At 46.2% G+C, this 9,774-nt stretch overlaps 1 protein-coding gene across 1 annotated transcript in view; it reads right to left on the bottom strand.

Annotated features, from left to right (window-relative positions):
- Positions 1 to 8,353, bottom strand: part of LOC141117607 (uncharacterized) — a 116,185-nt gene extending 107,832 nt beyond the window's left edge. The window contains exon 1 of the mRNA XM_073610540.1: positions 8,220 to 8,353. The gene's annotated coding sequence lies outside the window, so the exon portion shown is untranslated. The remainder of the gene's footprint in view (positions 1 to 8,219) is intronic.
- Positions 8,354 to 9,774: the final 1,421 nt, after the last annotated feature.

The following is a 9,774-nucleotide window of genomic DNA, read 5'->3' on the forward strand; positions in this document are numbered from 1 at the left end:
GGAACCCCAGCTTTGGATATGTTATGGTACCAGTTCCACTGGGTTTGCACTCCAAATTTGGGGTTCCTAGCACCAAGTGGCCCTGAGATATGGGGCCGCGAAGTCGGTTCAGAAAATGTCAAGCACTTTTCTGCAGCAGAGAATGACATTTTCCGAACCGGTTTTGGGGCCCCGTATCTCAGGGTCACTTGGCGATAGGAACTCCAGCTTTGGATATGTTGTGGTACCAGTTCCACTGGGTTTGCACACCAAAATTGGGGTTTCTAGCACCAAGTGGCCTTGAGATACGGGGCCCCAAAGTCGGTTCGGAAAATAATTTTTTTTGCTGCAGAAAAGTGCTTGACTCGAGTATAAGTCGAGGGGGGCACTTTCAGCACAAAAAAATGTGCTGAAAAATTCGACTTATACTCGAGTATATACGGTATATCACCATATTCATCTAGGCTAAATGAGCAGATAACCCTTGAAGTGGGAAGGGGGACCCACTGCAAAGGTAAAGATTTTTTGTCTCTGCAGTTTTATAGTCAGTGGAAGCCCTGCTTTGTCTTTTTCCACAAATGAAACTGACAGCTATTACATACTGATGAACCCAAACTGTCACACTTGCTTATAATATTTTTCAAAGTGAATTTATAGAAATTCTAACCTGTACTCACTTTAAAAAAAAAAAAGAGTTCAAGCTTTAATTATTCACTGTGTATGTGTTTTCTTTTTTTTTAATACCAGATATTACCAGATTGTAAAAATATGGCCAGGTTTAGAAGATACATATAGTATCTTTTCATGATTTCTGCAATCTAAAAGCACTTTTGTTTTATGGTTCTATGAAGGATAGAATAAAAATATGATTCTGCATAATTTCTGCAGAATCATAAATTAGCTGAATATAAATAAATGCATCCTGGGAATTTTCTGAATGAAGAAAAAACTGGTGAGCCAATATATAGTGATGTAATTGAAAAACAAAAATGCACTGTCCTCATATAGCTGAAACTGGATCTTTAACTTCCCCACATTCCAACCATGTCTATGTCACACACCCACTAGTCCTTTCAACAAAGAGACTTGTCCTACTCAAATTACTACAATAAAATGCATAAATGTACAGTATTTATGCAGGATTACAAAATACAATTCCTGTAGACCAATGGGAGGCAACCTTTTGAGCACAGTGTGCCGAAAAATGTTTTCAAAGAAATTGAGTGTGCCAATTTTATAACAAAAAAATGTCAACTTCACACCCTTAATCACGAAAAGGATTTTTTATAATGTAAACTACTTTAGTGGTGAGAAAATGACATCCTGCACTCTCACGCCTCAGATCAGCCCCAATTCATGCATCTTCACACCTCAGATCACTGTACCCCCTGCTCATCTGTCCCACCACTGTACCCCCATGTACATCTGCCCCACCACTGTACTACCCTGCATATCTGCCCCACCACTGTACTACCCTGCTCATCTGCCCCACCACTGTACCCCCTGCTCATCTGCCCCACTACCAATACACCACCTTTCACATCTGCCCCACTGCTTTACCCCCCCCCCCAGCTTTTCTGTCCCACCACTGAACCCCCTTCTCATCTGACCCAACACTGAACCTGCTCACCTGGCCCAACACTGAACCCCCCTGCTCATCTGACCCAACACTGAACCCCCCTGCTCATCTGACCCAACACTGAACCCCCTGCTCACCTGGCCCAACACTAAACCCCCCTGCTCACTTGGCCCAGCACTGAACCCCCCTTGTTCACCTGGCCCAACACTGAACCCCCCTGCTCACCTGGCCCAGCACTGAACCCCCCTGCTCACCTTGCCCAACACTGAGCCCCCCTGCTCACCTGGCCCAACACTGAACTCCCCCGCTCACCTGGCCCAGCACTGAACCCCCCTGCTCACCTTGCCCAACACTGAACCCCCCTGCTCACCTGGCCCAGCACTGAACCCCCCTTGTTCACCTGGCCCAACACTGAACCCCCCTGCTCACCTTGCCCAGCACTGAACCCCCCTGCTCAACTTGCCCAAAACTGAACCCCCCTGCTCAACATGCCCAACACTGAACCCCCTGCTCACCTTGCCCAACACTGAACCCCCCTGCTCACCTGGCCCAGCACTGAACCCCCTTGTTCACCTGGCCCAACACTGAACCCCCCTGCTCACCTTGCCCAGCACTGAACCCCCCTGCTCACCTTGCCCAACACTGAACCCCCTGCTCACCTTGTCCAACACTGAGCCCCCCTGCTCACCTGGCCCAACACTGAACCCCCCTGCTCACCTGGCCCAGCACTGAACCCCCCTGCTCAACACTGAACCCCCCTGCTCACCTTGCCCAACACTGAACGCCCCTGCTCACCTTGCCCAACACTGAACCCCCCTGCTCACCTGGCCCAACACTGAACCCCCTCTGCTCACCTTGCCCAACACTGAACCCCCCCCGCTCACCTGGCCCAACACTGAACCCCCCTGCTCACCTGGCCCAACACTGAACCCCCTCTGCTCACCTTGCCCAACACTGAACCCCCCCCCCGCTCACCTTGCCCAACACTGAACCTCCCTGCTCACCTGGCCCAACACTGAACCCCCCTGCTCACCTGGCCCAACACTGAACCCCCTCTGCTCACCTTGCCCAACACTGAACCCCCCCCCCGCTCACCTTGCCCAACACTGAACCCCCCTGCTCACCTGGGTCAACACTGAACCCCCCCTGCTCACCTTGCCCAACACTGAACCTCCCTGCTCATCTGACTTGTCCTACTCAAATTACTACAATAAAATGCATAAATGTACAGTATTTATGCAGGATTACAAGATACAATTCCTGTAGACCAATGGAAGGCAACCTTTTGAGCACAGTGTGCCGAAAAATGTTTCAATGAAATTGAGCGTGCCAATTTTATAACAAAAAAATGTCAACTTCACACCCTTAATCACGAAAAGGATTTTTTATAATGTAAACTACTTTAGTGGTGAGAAAATGACATCCTGCACTCTCACACCTCAGATCAGCCCCAATTCATGCATCTTCACACCTCAGATCACTGTACCCCCTGCACATCTGCCCCACCACTGTACTACCCTGCATATCTGCCCCACCACTGTACTACCCTGCACATCTGCCCCACCACTGTAACCCCCTGCTCATCTGCCCCACTACCAATACACCACCTTTCACATCTGCCCCACTGCTTTACCCCCCCCTAAGCTTTTCTGTCCCACCACTGAACCCCCTTCTCATCTGACCCAACACTTACCCGGCTCACCTGGCCCAACACTGAACCCCCCTGCTCACCTGGCCCAGCACTGAACCCCCCTGCTCACCTTGCCCAACACTGAACCCCCCTGCTCAGCTTGCCCAACACTGAACCCCCCCTGCTTACCTTGCTCAACACTGAACCTCCCTGCTCACCTGGCCCAAAACTGAACCCCCCTGCTCACCTTGCCCAACACTGAACCCCCCCTGCTCATCTACCTCAACACTGAACCCCCCTGCTCATCTGCCTCAACACTGTACCCCCCTGCTCTTCTGTCCCACTGCTGAACCCCCTTCTCATCTCTTCCACCACTGTACCTCTCGGCACATCTGCCCCACCGCTGTACCCTCCTGCTCATCTGTCCCACCTCTGAACCCTTCCTGCTCATCTGCTTCACTGCCTCTTCTCATCTATGATATGTGTGATGTGCAGAGTGGTGAAATGAAGCAGAGATGAGACACATCTACCTGTCCTGGCACACTCATCCTGCTGATCCACCTCTCACATCCAACCCACGTGCTTGTATGTGATGTATGGGATGTATGTGATGTATGGGATGTATGGGATGTATGTGATGTCACATACAAGCATCAGGAATGGAGCTCAGGTCAGGTGTATTCTCTAAAAAACTGTGGGCCTGTGTGCAGGATCATAAGTTGAGCCCCCGCAGCTGAGAAAGTGCGGCGCTCTGCACTACAGGAAAAGTTGGGTGTGATTTTCATTGCGCTGAATACTGGCTTAAAGGGACACAGAGTGCCGGGGTTCAGTAGTAAGTAGTAAGGTTCATGAATAATTTTAACAAAGTTCCCAGAAGCTCAACAGTAATTCCACAAACTGTCACCTGATTGTGGTTTTCTCAATCACAGTGAAATCCCTTCTTTCTGAGATTGGTAGTGGCAACCAAGCAAATCATCTTCCTCCAGATGGTGGGCGGGGCTAGCAGGACTGATTGGCTTTAGCAGTGGCCAATGACAGTCCTCCTACTCCTAGAAACAGGGATCGCCCCCCCCCCCCCCCAGCAGAACTGCACCCAATCTCCTCCCCATCACAAAAGCTGACGATCGCAGCTACAGCAAAGTTAGAGAACCAAACAATATTTCCCATCCTTTACAATGTGTGGGGGCACAGTGCCTCCCCCTCAGTGCAGGTGCGGTGTGGGGAATTCTGAAGTTGGAATGCATTAGTGTCTCACTAACCTAGTGCATTAGCACTGATAAACTTTATTGCAGCATAAAAACAGCAAAAATTATACTCACAAACGAGCTATCAAAACCAGCTTTGAAAAGGGCGCAAATGCGCTGTTCTGTGGATCGACACACCAGGACCTATTGCCAAGAGGGTCAGACCGGTGCAAATGGCCAATGGCTATTTGCACCGGTCTGACCCTCTTGGCAATAGGTCCTGGTGTGTCGATCCACAGAACAGCGCATTTGCGCCCTTTTTAAAGCTGGTTTTGATAGCTCGTTTGTGAGTATAATTTTTGCTGTTTTTATGCTGCAATAAAGTTTATCAGTGGTAATGCACTAGGTTGGTACGCCCTCCTTCTTTTTCTGTTTTTTCTAGCTTGAATGCCCATTGTTCAGAGGAGGGCTGCAAGACGCTAGGCAATACCTTGTTGTAGGTGGTCGCACCACATGTTCAGTTCCTGGACACCTGAGCACAGGAGAGATTTCTTTTAGTGTCTCACTGACATTTCCCTGCACTGCTCTGCTGATGGGGAGGGAGTTGAGTGCCAGCAAAAGAGGCTTTGTGTACTGCTGGTGGCACCAGTGCCGGGGGTTGCCTACCCCTGCTGTAGACAAAAATGATCCGTTATTTTTTTTTTTTGTTCAATATTACTTACTTAAAAAAACTTAAACAAATTACAATTGGGGTAGGTTTATAAAGCAATGATTTTGACATTCACCAAACAATTACTGTAGGTACTGTAAATGCTCCTGGTGAGAGCATCTCAATATACAGTGAATTATTTACCACCAGTGAAGGTTTGCTAAATGTAACATTCACTGATTTATATATATACCTCTAGGAGTTATAACTACAACCAGCTTTTTAAAGCTTACGGTTGTTAACCCCTTGCCGACCACCAAACGCCGATATACGTCCTCACTTTGAGGACGGATATCGTTGTTATGGCAGCAGCTAGCTGCCATAACCCCGGTATCCTCGTGTTTCGGCCGGCAGTCGGCTACAAGATAAAAGTGGTCCCTGCGGCGGATTCACCGCGAGATCACTTTTACCGGCGACGGGGGAGGCCCCCCCCCTTCCGCCGCGCTTCGGTGCCCTCCGCCGCTTACCGGAGCCGTCGGCAGCGGAGGAGGCGATCTGGTCCTTCTCCTGGCTGTGCATGGAGACGAGTGAGGGGAAGATGGCCTCCACACATCTCCATTTTTTTTTCTTAAAACAGTGTAAAAATAAAAAATAAAAAGGTAAAATAAATAAGAAAAAAATTGTAGAATTTTTTAAACGTCGCCTATGGAGATTATTAAGGGTAAAAGTTTGTCGCCATTCCACGAGCAGGCGCAATTTTGAAGCGTGACATGTTGGGTATCAATTTACGCGGCGTAACATTATCTTTCACAATATATAAAAAAAATTAGGGTAACTTTACTGTTGTCTTATTTTTTAATTCAAAAAAGTGTATTTTTTCTAAAAAAAATGCGCTTGTAAGACCGCTGCGCAAATACGGTGTGACAGAAAGTATTGCAACGACCGCCATTTTATTCTCTAGGGTGTTAGAAAAAAAATGTGTAATGTTTGGGGGTTCTAAGTAAATTTCTAGCAAAAAAAAATGTTTTTAACTTGTAAACAACCAATCTAAAAAAGAGGCTCGGTCCTTAAGTGGTTAATAACAAATGCCATAATTGCTAGAGATGCAAGCATCACTAAAAAAATCATTAATTACAGAGGTTAAAGAACTTTCTCAGTATGCTGGAAAATCTATGTGACTAACTTCTCATAGGAAAGATAAACATCTATCTAATGAAACAGAGTATTATGCCGCGTACACACGGTCGGACTTTCGTCTACAAAAGTCCGAAGGACGCCGGCGGACAAAATACGGCTGACAATCCGATCGTGTGTGGGCTTCCCCGGACTTTCAGCTGACTTTTCCAGTCGCAAATCTGACGGACTTTAGATTTGAAACATGCTTCAAATCTTTACGTCGTAACTACGACGGACCCCGAAATCCGCTCGTCTGTATGCTAGTCCGACGGACAAAAACCCACGCTAGGGCAGCTATTGGCTATTGGCTATCAACTTCCTTATTTTAGTCCGGTGTACGTCATCACGTACGAATCCGTCGGACTTTTGTGTGATCGTATGTAGGCAAGTCCATTCATTAGAAAGTCTGCCGCAAGTCCGCCAAAAGTCCGTCGAAAGTCTGTCGGACGGGCTGTCGGACTTTTGTAGACGAAAAGTCTGACCGTGTGTATGCGGCATTAGACCCCATACACACTATACAACTTTTGTTGTCTGATTTCCTTTATGCTGCGTACACACGGTCGGACTTTTCGGCTACAAAAGTCCGACAGCCTGTCCGACAGACTTTCGATGGACTTTTGGCGGACTTTTGGCGGACTTGCGGCAGACTTTCTAACGAACGGACTTGCCTACATACGATCACACAAAAGTCCGACGGATTCATACGTGATGACGTACACCGGACTAAAATAAGGAAGTTGATAGCCAGTAGCCAATAGCTGCCCTAGCGTGGGTTTTTGTCCGTCGGACTAGCATACAGACGAGCGGATTTCGGGGTCCGTCGTAGTTACGACGTAAAGATTTGAAGCATGTTTCAAATCTAAAGTCCGTCAGATTTGCGGCTGGAAAAGTCAGCTGAAAGTCCGGGGAAGCCCACACACGATCGGATTGTCAGCCGTATTTTGTCCGTCGGCGTCCGTCGGACTTTTGTAGACGAAAAGTCCGACCGTGTGTACGCGGCATAAGATTTACCAAAACCATGTAGTGCAAGGGCCTGCCTGAGTACATACAAACTGAAACCCTAATGCCCTGTACACACGATCGGAGTCGGACATTGATGGGACATTCCGACCACAAAATCCGTCTGATTTTTTCCGACGGATTTTGTGCCAAATTTGTCTTGCATACACACGGTCGCGAGGAAAGAGAAAAATATCCTGGACGGCCGCACACCATAGAAGGCATCTTTATTGATATGAAGAAATAAAATCCAAATGCAGTCACCTCATGTACAGGGAGGAACAGGAAAGATAGCTAACATGTTTCACGCCCCATCATGGCGCTTATTCATACACACGGTCGCACAAAGTTGTCGGAAAATCCGATCGTTCTGAACGCGGTGACGTAAAACGCGTACGTCGGGACTATAAACGGGGCAGTAGCCAATAGCTTTCGTCTCTTAATTTATTCTGAGCATGCGTGGCACTTTGTGCATCGGATTTGTGTACACACCATCGGAATTTAAACGGATTTTGTTGTTGGAAAATTTTATATCCTGCTCTCAAACGACGGAAAAAGTCAGATGGAGCCCACACACGATCGGAACTTCCGAAAACACAATCCGATCGCACTTTTTCCGTCGGAAAATCCGACCGTGTGTACAGGGCATTATGACCCTTACCTGAAAGTTAATATAGTTTGTTAAATTGATAGTTCAAAACAAAATTTGGCTGTGTTGCTGGGATTAGTCATCTATACCACAAAGCAACAAACAACTAAAGCAACAAACAAATTAAATGAAATCAATAAAGCTATTATTAAGTGTGTATACACACACACACAATATGCACAGCAGTGACACGTGTAATAGTAAAAGCTTTTACATCAGCAATAACAAAATGCTGGTCTATTTACACAGCATAAATGCTGGGAATGATGATATTCTGATGAGAGAGAGAGGAAGAAAGAAACAAAGAGAGAGAGCGAGAGAGTATATATATATTGGTATATACAGTTAAAAAGTTTCTCCAAATATATACTTACATTGGGTGCACTGTACTAAGTGTAAACTGCTTTAACTATTAGATGTCGCCTACAGACTGAATGAAAGAAAGCCGGGTTATAGACAGGAAATATCCACACTACTTTATAAGGTATGGGTTAGGGGGCGGGAGAGTGGAAGGGAGGAAATCATATAGGTCAGACTCAGAACAGAGGCGAACACGTGATAATGCCTTAAGGAAAGGCAAACTGGAGGCACATGTAGCAACCTACACTGAACACTGAACAGGTTGAACAGCTAGAAAAAAAAAATTGTATACAGTCAACAGCAGAAAATGGTTAAAAAGATATAAAGAAAATAGTAATCAAAATATCGTGCTGACTGCAGAAGCAGAAGAAAAGCCAACTTCAATAAAAAAAAAATATATATGTTTAATTCTCATACAGATTTGTAGCTGAAATGAGCAAAGTGTAACAAGGGCCCACGACAGAGAAGAGATTGGAACTCAGATTGGAAAAATTGGCTACATTCATTGTACAGTAGCGCTTACAAATTTGAATTTAATAGCAAGGTACCCATAAATTAATCTGAAATTATATCAAAACGTTTGATTGATAGAAAGGTCATATAAAGTCATATGAATTAAGCATAAAAACATTTTAATTACAAATTCTTATTCAGATTTGTAGTTGAAATGAGCAAATGGCAGAGTACAGATTGGAGCCAACCAAACTGGAGAACTTGGCTAAAATATACACTAGATGCTTAAAAATTTGGAATTTAATGTTAGGGCCACGAAAGAATAAAATAGAGAAGTGGCCCCATGGGATTGTCACCCCTGACACCCATTTGTTTTATAAATACATTTTACTCTTAATAGAGGGCTATGGTGATTGTTAAGTACAAGACTCGCTTTGGCTGCTTTGCTGGTTCTTTCTGTTTTGTGTTTGAGGTGACAAGCTGCCTGCTAGGAAGATTTACCTCAGCTGCTGAGCACTGGATTGGTGACAAATCCTTTGGTGGGAAACATCTAGCCAATGAGTGTAACCTGTTACCTCTATCCTCTCCTGTCACTGGGCGGAGTCAGCATTTACCTCAGGTCTCTCAGCGGGACTCACCTCTGGATTTTCCTCAGCCTTCCTTTTGCATATTTTGAGCCGCTCTCAGCCCAGAATGGATATTGTACTTCATGAACTACTTCAAAAGACTAATTCCCCTGGAGGAAGGATCGCCTCAGTCATTTCATTCATTCATTTTTTTACTTTTCCCCCCTCAATTTTCACTGGTGACAGATGTATCATCACTTCCATCTGTGGGCCCTGGGCCTGTATTGTGCCTCTCATTCCTGATGTGTCGGGGCTGCCCTGTATACTGATGGTAATGGGTTCTCTGAGGTCAGACAGGGAACTTTTCATCCACCTGTAGGCAGAACAATACTTGAGGCAAGACTATAGGAGCGTCACATCACCACTGGGACTTTACAGGGACCAGAAGAGGAGGACCGCTGGATGGAAGCATCAGCATACAGGCCGACAGGACAGGAGATACCGGGAAAGAATATGCAGGATAAGGAGGCCCTACTCTTCTTCAGACACC

Source organism: Aquarana catesbeiana, linkage group LG13 (genome assembly GCF_042186555.1).
Source record: "Aquarana catesbeiana isolate 2022-GZ linkage group LG13, ASM4218655v1, whole genome shotgun sequence".
NCBI lineage: Eukaryota > Metazoa > Chordata > Amphibia > Anura > Ranidae > Aquarana > Aquarana catesbeiana.